The sequence below is a fragment of the Lacerta agilis genome, chromosome 3 (assembly GCF_009819535.1).
Source record: "Lacerta agilis isolate rLacAgi1 chromosome 3, rLacAgi1.pri, whole genome shotgun sequence".
NCBI lineage: Eukaryota > Metazoa > Chordata > Lepidosauria > Squamata > Lacertidae > Lacerta > Lacerta agilis.
In genome coordinates, this window is record NC_046314.1 from 111,935,484 (window position 1) to 111,943,101 (window position 7,618).

Consider the following 7,618-nt stretch of genomic DNA (forward strand, 5'->3'; position numbering starts at 1 on the left):
GTTTGAACCCCTCCAAACCAGAACAATGGGAGTCAGCCAGTGTTGAGGTTTGCTGTGGTCTCACTGGGAGACCAGGGAGCAGACTCCAAGCAAGCAGATACCAAACCCATGCTTGGGTTTGCTGTGCTCAATCCACCCCTCAGAACCCTTATGCGTCCCCCCCCATACTATGTTGATTTTGCCCAATGCCATTTCCATCCTCACACAAACAATGTTCTTCCACCTAACAAAGGACATCCATAATTTCACTGAAGGAAAGGTAAAACAACAACAACACTCAAGTGTCTCAGTTTTAGAGAGAGAAATCATTTCTGGCCCTGTCAACCAACAACCCAAAATTGCTCAGTAAAGGCTCTAATCGAGGGTGGGCGAGAGGGAAGTTCTCAAACCAAATTGGCTTTGAGCTCCAGAGGAAGCAGACTTACATAGGCTCTCCCTTCCCCTCTTCAGCAAAGGCTCGTGCACAGGGCCCGATTTAGGTTTCATGAGGCCCTAGGCTACTGAAGGCAATGGGGCCCTTTATATGTCCCGCTGTCCTTTACCAACAACAAATTGTCGCTGGTTTTTGTATTGAATATATGCTATATGGTAATTTATGGACCTAATATGGGGCCTACACAACACTAAACACTGTTGCTGTGTGTAGGTTTTATTTCATTTGTTTTTTATCTTATATTTTGGAAATGTACATCCATTTAATTTTATTGGGGGCCGCCAAGAAAGTGGGGCCCTAAATTATAGCTTGTTTAGCTTATATGTAAATCTGGCGTTGCTCATGGAATAGTTTTTTCCCAAGAGCCCATCACACACAGAAGATTTTGCTGCAATTTATGGGCCACAGCACCGCAAGGCAAAGGCGCCCCATGCTTATTGGGCACGGAATGGGGCTTGTACGAGAAATAAGTAAAACGAGCAGAAAGGGAAGAAGCACACACATATACTTTCGCTGCAGACAGATACAATTTTATTCTGCATACCAATGAGCTGGAGTGTAAGAGCGAATGTAGATACCTTCTTCAGCCTGATGATCTGTGAGAGAAAAGGAATAAAAAGAAAGAAAAATAAGACAAAGTAGTCAAATCTAACCTCTGGCCCTTGAGCAAGCGTACTACTCCACCTGTAGCTGATTTGTGGTGTTATATCTATAATGAGCATTCCACACATCAAATGGGGTGCGCCTTTTGCGTGGTCGCGAGTAACCCCCTTGGATCACGGTGCATCTCCTGGCAGTTGGGGTCTGTCACCACCTTCCCAGGTTGGATACCTGTGAACTCCACCTACTTAGCAGCCACCCAATCCCGGCTGGGGAGGTGTTGCCAGGGGGATAGGCCAGGTAGAAGGAGGGATTATTCAGTACACACAATAGAGCTTGAGTCATACCTGGGAAGCGGCCGTTGGATTCAGAGCTTCCCCACCCTCCACTCCCTCAATTGACGTTTATGTTGCAGGTTAACTACATTCTTTTTCCACAGCCACACAGGCACGCAGGCGCTGCTATGACAAGGTCGCTGTTGAAGGGCCGGAAAGGACTTGCCCTGCATTGACAGGATTCGCCTTTCCCGTAGCAATTCGTCACAACTTTGGCAGTTGCAGGCCTTGGGCGGAATCCTTTAGTCATCTACAAAATTGGAGGGGGTGTGGGGCGGTGACCCCCGCCCCCATTGCGGTGTCGATAACAGGGTTCCCGTTAAAGGGGTCTCAGGTGGAGGCTTTGACCATACGCCCTGAGGTTGTCACTGCCCTCCCCCTCCAGTGGCGGCGAAATGGGGGGGGTATCTGCTTGAACATATGTTCTCCAGAGCTAGCCCACTCCCCACTCATGCTGGATAACCCTGAAATTACCCAGAACCCTGGCTGGGGGGGCTGGGAAGGATAAACACCCAATGCCTGAGCCAAGGTCTCCCTACATCTGAATATTAATAAAGTTGTGGCCAATTTAATCCCATAGGACATTGTCACGTGTTGTTATTTCCCTCAGGGGCTGCCCGGGGTTCGGGGGACTCTGCCTGGCCGTGCAAATTAAAGTATTATTACTACTGATATTATTATTCACAACAACAAGCACAAAAACAACCACCTGAAGGATGTGTCTGGGGCAATACCTGGGGCAAGTGTAAAGTGTGTGCTAGCCACCACCAATAATATTTCAAACACACCATCTTCAATTCACTTGCAAGCGAATCAATACTTCAAATACCAAGTATTTTGCATAGAGTCAAAGAATCATAGAGCTGGAAAGGACCCCAAGGGTCATCAGGTCCAACCCCCACAATGTCTAGGACCTTTATACTTACCTTACGTGGCAACATTCAACATTCGCTGCACATTTTCCTATAGAATAAGATTGATGACGACATCGGGATTCGAAACAAGACCCATTGAGCCTCTTACATTGCCTTTCATTTCTTACAGGATCATTACCTGTATATACACACAGAGAGAAAGCAAGTGAAATGCCATCAGAATATAACACCCTAAACCAATATTTCTAATTCCACGTTAATTTAGCAAAAATTATCTGACAGAAGAGTATTTGTAATTTTCAGAGCTCAATCCACTTCGTCCTCACTTAAACCTCCAGGTGGAAAGTCAACTCTTGATGAAGGGGCAGAGAGTGTGGTCTTCAAAGACTCCCTGGGTAGAGATCCAGAAGGCACCATGTTGGTAACCTTAGCTTTGAGCAAGGATTTACAGTTCAATCCATCTTGCTTTCTTTCATTTTCTGCATTTTCCATACTTAATCTTTCAAAATAACTCTATGCAAAGACTTTTGTGAAAACTTAGAGCTGGACAGAAGTGGTATCTTACTTAGAGGCAAATCTGTACTCTGCAAGGGAGGAGTGAGTTTTATTTCTTGCTGTTATTAGAAACTCTGTTTGGGTTTGAATAGCCAATTAAATTAAATTGAGGCTATTTATTTGCTACTTCTGTATACCATTCTTTATCTGAAGATCACAGAGTGGTTTACAACATAAAAATACAAAACGAGAATACAAAACGAAAAATAAAAAACAGAACCCATTCCCTCAGACTTATTTCAAAGGTCACACATGGTTTTATCAGCCAAATACCTTTTTATAAAGAAACATTTTTTTGCCTGGGGAGAGCATTCCATAAATGGGAATCCACCCCAGAAAAGACCTGTTCTTGGGTTACCATCCTCTTGTGGAGGAGGCAGACAAAGGAGGACCACAGAGGGTGGGGGAAGGTTTGGGGTCAGTTCATATGGGGAGAGGCAGTATTTGAGATATTGCAGTCCCGAGTCATTTAAAGGCATGTAAGGCTATATAGGTCAGCTTCCTCTCTTTTCTCCTTGGGTCTCCTCCAGGCATCCACTGTCACTTCCCTTGGTCTCCTGCCCACCCCAAACAGAGGAGCCTCATCACCCCACCCCACAGGGGCCTGGGAAAGTGATGCCCCCAGCCCTAGTGTCCTGACGGAGACTGGCCAAAGGGGAATGTGAGGCCAGCACCTTACTCACCTTGGGAGGCAGCAGCAGGTGCCAACGGGCCTGCGTAGCAGAAAGGTTCTCCTTCGGCACCGGCCACTCAGCTACCAGGCAAGGACAAGAAAGACCAGTGTGGCACCCGCCTGCCTGCCCAGCCTCCCACTGGTCGGCTCGTTCCCAACACCAAGGGCTGGCAGACAGGATGGCTGGGCTCCCTCTCCCACTTGTGTACTCCAAGGCCACCTCAGCTCTTGACACCCAGCACCCCCTGACCAATACTTCCCAAGCATCACCCTTTGGAAACAACCATCCAAGTTGGACCAGCTAACAGCAAACCAGTGCCATGCACCCCCAACTCAGACAGTCCCTTCAGAAGCATACCATGCTGAGTCATATCAAAAGACCCAAAAAGGTTGAGGAGAATTAATAAGGACACATTTCCTCTGTCTCTCCTGACAGAAATCCTAATACAGGGAGTTTCTTTGCCAAAACCAGGTCTCAACCGCAATTGAAATGGCTCTAGAAAATCAGTTTCCTCCACGAACGTCTGGATCAGGTCCATGATCACCCACTCAGGAACCTTGCCCAATAAGGAGAGATCAGCAACTAGCCAGTAATTACTTAGATCTTTTGAATCTACAGTAGGGAGGTCTTCTTAACTTGTGGTCTTACGGCTGCCTCCTTCAGGCAGAGAGGCAATATCCCCTCTCTAGAATAGGCATTAATCAGCTCCCTGGTTTCCCAATACAATTCAATAGGATTTCCAAAATTTTCATTTCATGGATACAGGATGGGCTGGGATGGTCCAGAATCAGGCACAATCTAAATTACAAACTGGGCTAGAAATCAGATCCATGTATCTGTTCACAGCCGTACTAAAGTTTCTGTGCCAAAACCAGATCTCAACCACAATTGAAATGGATCTAGAAAATCAGTTTCCTCCAAGAACGTCTGGATCGGGTCCATGATCACCCACTTAGGAACCTTGCCCAATAAGGAGAGATTGGCAGCTGGCCAGTAATTACTTAGATCTTTTGAATCTAGAGAGGGTTCTGAACTTACCACTGCCTCCTTCAAGCAGGGAGGCAATATCCCCCCTCTCAAACAGGCATTAATCAGCACGCTGGTTTCCCAATACAAGTCAATAGGATTTCCAAAGTTTTTCATTTAATGGATCTAGGTTGGGCTGGGTTGCTCCAGAATCAGACACAGTCTAAATTACAAACTGGGCCAGAAATCAGATCCAGGTATAGGGTCTTAATTCTTACCGTTATAACAGCAACGAATGTTTCCACCACAACTTCCAATGTCTGCATAGTGATAAGGACATTCCTTCAACACACAGTGTCCTGCCGCATCGCCATACAGGCATGATTCTTCATCTGACACATCAGTGAATCCTGTAGTAACAGAACAGCAAATGACCTTTATCTACCTCTCCACTTACAAGAGAATTCAAGCAGAATAGTGGGTAAGATAAAATCTAATAAATAACAATATCAGCAAAAAAAAAAAAAAAATAAGAGAATGGAGAGAAACTCAGGTGGGTGTTTCCCCCCCCCCAAACAAACAAACAATCACCAGTTTTAACAAGAAGAAACAGCAGAGAAGGGTGCAACACAGAAGTATACATCGAAAAAGGAATACGGCAGACTCCTTCCTAATCCCCTTCTTGCTGTGCTTGTACCCAGCTTTAAACTACCACAATCCCCACACAAACCCGCCACTGGTACCCAGAATAAAGCAATGGTGAGATTATATATGTTCCCTTTAGGTAGTCTTGTCACATCACTTGAACCCAGGTTTAGGCTACCACAATCCCCACACAAACCTGCCACTGGTACCCAGTGTACTCAGGGCTCTGCCATTGTTGAAAATTGCACGGCATGTGCATTTAACCTGCGCGATTTCAATTGTAAAGGACAAGGTGAGGATGCTGTTGTGAGATGTCACAGGAAGTCAGTTTATCCTGTGACACCATGTAAGAGCATCCCTACCAGTCCCTGAGCTGCATGATGATCAGCCGTTGCCCAAGAAGTAAGGCTGAGAGCTTAAAGCTTTCTTCGCACCAAGTTAAGTCCAAGTAGACCCAGTGTGAAAAGAGCATTTTAGCCATTCACCTTCCTTCCCCGGCAAAGCCTTCTCAGCGTGCCTGGTGTTTAATTGGAAAAGATGTAGGTGGCACTGTGCTCTAAACCACTGAGCCTCTTGGACTTGCTGATTGTAAGGTCAGCAGTTAGAATCCCCACAGTGGGGTGAGCTCCCATTGCTCTGTCCCAGGTCCTGTCAACCTAGCAGTTCGCAAGCACACAAGTGCAAGTAGATACCGTATATGGGAATTGGAAATGTAGAACATGGAAATGGGGGGAAAGAGAGAGGAAGAGGATAAGCATTGACCCCACACAGTGGTATTACTCATTCCTGTCCCATTTAGGACTCAAATAATTGCTTACCTGGTTTGGGAATGAGTAGCAGAGCAAACACAATATAGAAAAAGTATATGGTCTTCATAGCTCTGAGAAGGTCAAGTTGGATGCTCCTAGTATCCCAACCTGAAAGGAAATGAAGAGGCAATGTGTTTTGGTGTGTCTTGTACTCCTCTGGGTATTACAAAATCTCCCTAGGCATTATACATTAAATTATAAATTGCCTTCCTGTGTCACTCCTCAAGAGGCCATGGTATGCAAGAGAGATGAAATTGTGGAAGGGTACATTAATCTGGCAATGCATTCATGGTTCACCTGGTTGGAAATATGGTTTCAATGTGCTTCAGATACCACTAATAAGCAACATCCTTGTCAGGCAAGACTGGTTTTCTGAGTTTTCCTTGCTCTTCAACAAGTTCTGTACAGTACATTATCCTCACTATGTGTCAGGGAATGGTAAGAAGATGAGGCCTGGGGAATTCATTCTATGGCAGACCAGCTGGAGGGGGAAGAGTCGCCCACACCCCCCATCCACAGCATCCTCAGAAACAGATAGACAGAAGCGGAACAACTTAGGGAGGAGTTACCCAGTTACGAGATAACGACAAGAGAACCAGAAGGGAGGGGACAACTAGTTGAGACGTCACCTGAGAGTTTGGGGGACCTCCCTCTACATGGACTTGGAGGTCCAAACGTATCAGAAAGCAAAGGAGTCAGAGGGAGGTAGGAACTTTCTGTTGGCACCTAAAATGCTGCAGAAGTCGGAAGCAGGATTTAGAATAGCCAACCGCCCTCCTTGCGGAGAGCAGTGTATTTGTGCTTGCAACATGACGCTGCAATAAAAGGACTATGTGTTGGGCTTTTGTTTTAAACTGGAAAAGCCTCAAAACCAGTTTAGCACTTGGAAATGGTGTCCAGCTATGCTTCTGGTGCATTCTCCTGCTTCTCCAGTGCTTTTGCAGAGTTTTTTTCAAACTTCAAACTTCTTCTTCTCGCGCAATGGTATGTGTGCCTTGTGCCAGCAATAAATTCCACAACGTCTGGGTTGTTTCAAAGCGCAAGTACGCTTTATTTACAAGCATATAAATCACAGAGCTTCTCCCGGAGATTCGGACGACATCTCCGGTCCTCTCAAAAGTGAAGGTAAGACTGACCAGGAAATAAATGGTGCGTCACATAAATCACAAAGACATCACATACAGCAGATACCCCGGATGTTGTGACACATCCTCTTCCCTGTGGGAGGGGCGAACTGTTGAGCTTCTTTAATCCTGAAAGCTCCAAACCTCACACTATGAATATATCAACTGCTCATTTATCCTTAACTGTGGAGCTACTGAAGGGAGAGGAGGATTCTACACGCCTGACAAGATGCATTCCACATTGTCTGGATTGGGAATATGGTTTCATATCCCTTGAAGAACCTAGGGATCCACTTCAGCATCATAGCCACTTATCAATGTTCCTTCCCTTGTGGGTTCCCCAGCTGGTAACGCCCCCTCCCCACTCCTCTGCATCCAGCCAGTCCATGATGGGTGATAGTCAGACATATGATCTGAATATTAAAACACCTTGTAGATAAGAGTGATCAGGGATATAATAATAATAATAATAATAATAATAATAATAATAATAATAATAATAATAATAATATCCCACCCATCTGGCTGGGTTTATGGCAGGGAGAATGCCCATGGTCGAGGTGGATCACCAAGAGATGGACTAGGCCTTGTATCGCAGCACC

At 45.6% G+C, this 7,618-nt stretch overlaps 1 long non-coding RNA gene across 1 annotated transcript; it reads right to left on the reverse strand.

Annotated features, from left to right (window-relative positions):
- Positions 1–2,300: 2,300 nt before the first annotated feature.
- LOC117044742 lies at positions 2,301–6,059 on the reverse strand. The gene is made up of 3 exons (XR_004426333.1): positions 5,902–6,059; positions 4,717–4,848; positions 2,301–2,421 (listed from the first exon to the last, which is right to left on the reverse strand). It is a non-coding gene; the product is annotated as an uncharacterized LOC117044742 (long non-coding RNA).
- Between the last annotated feature and the right edge of the window lie 1,559 nt (positions 6,060–7,618).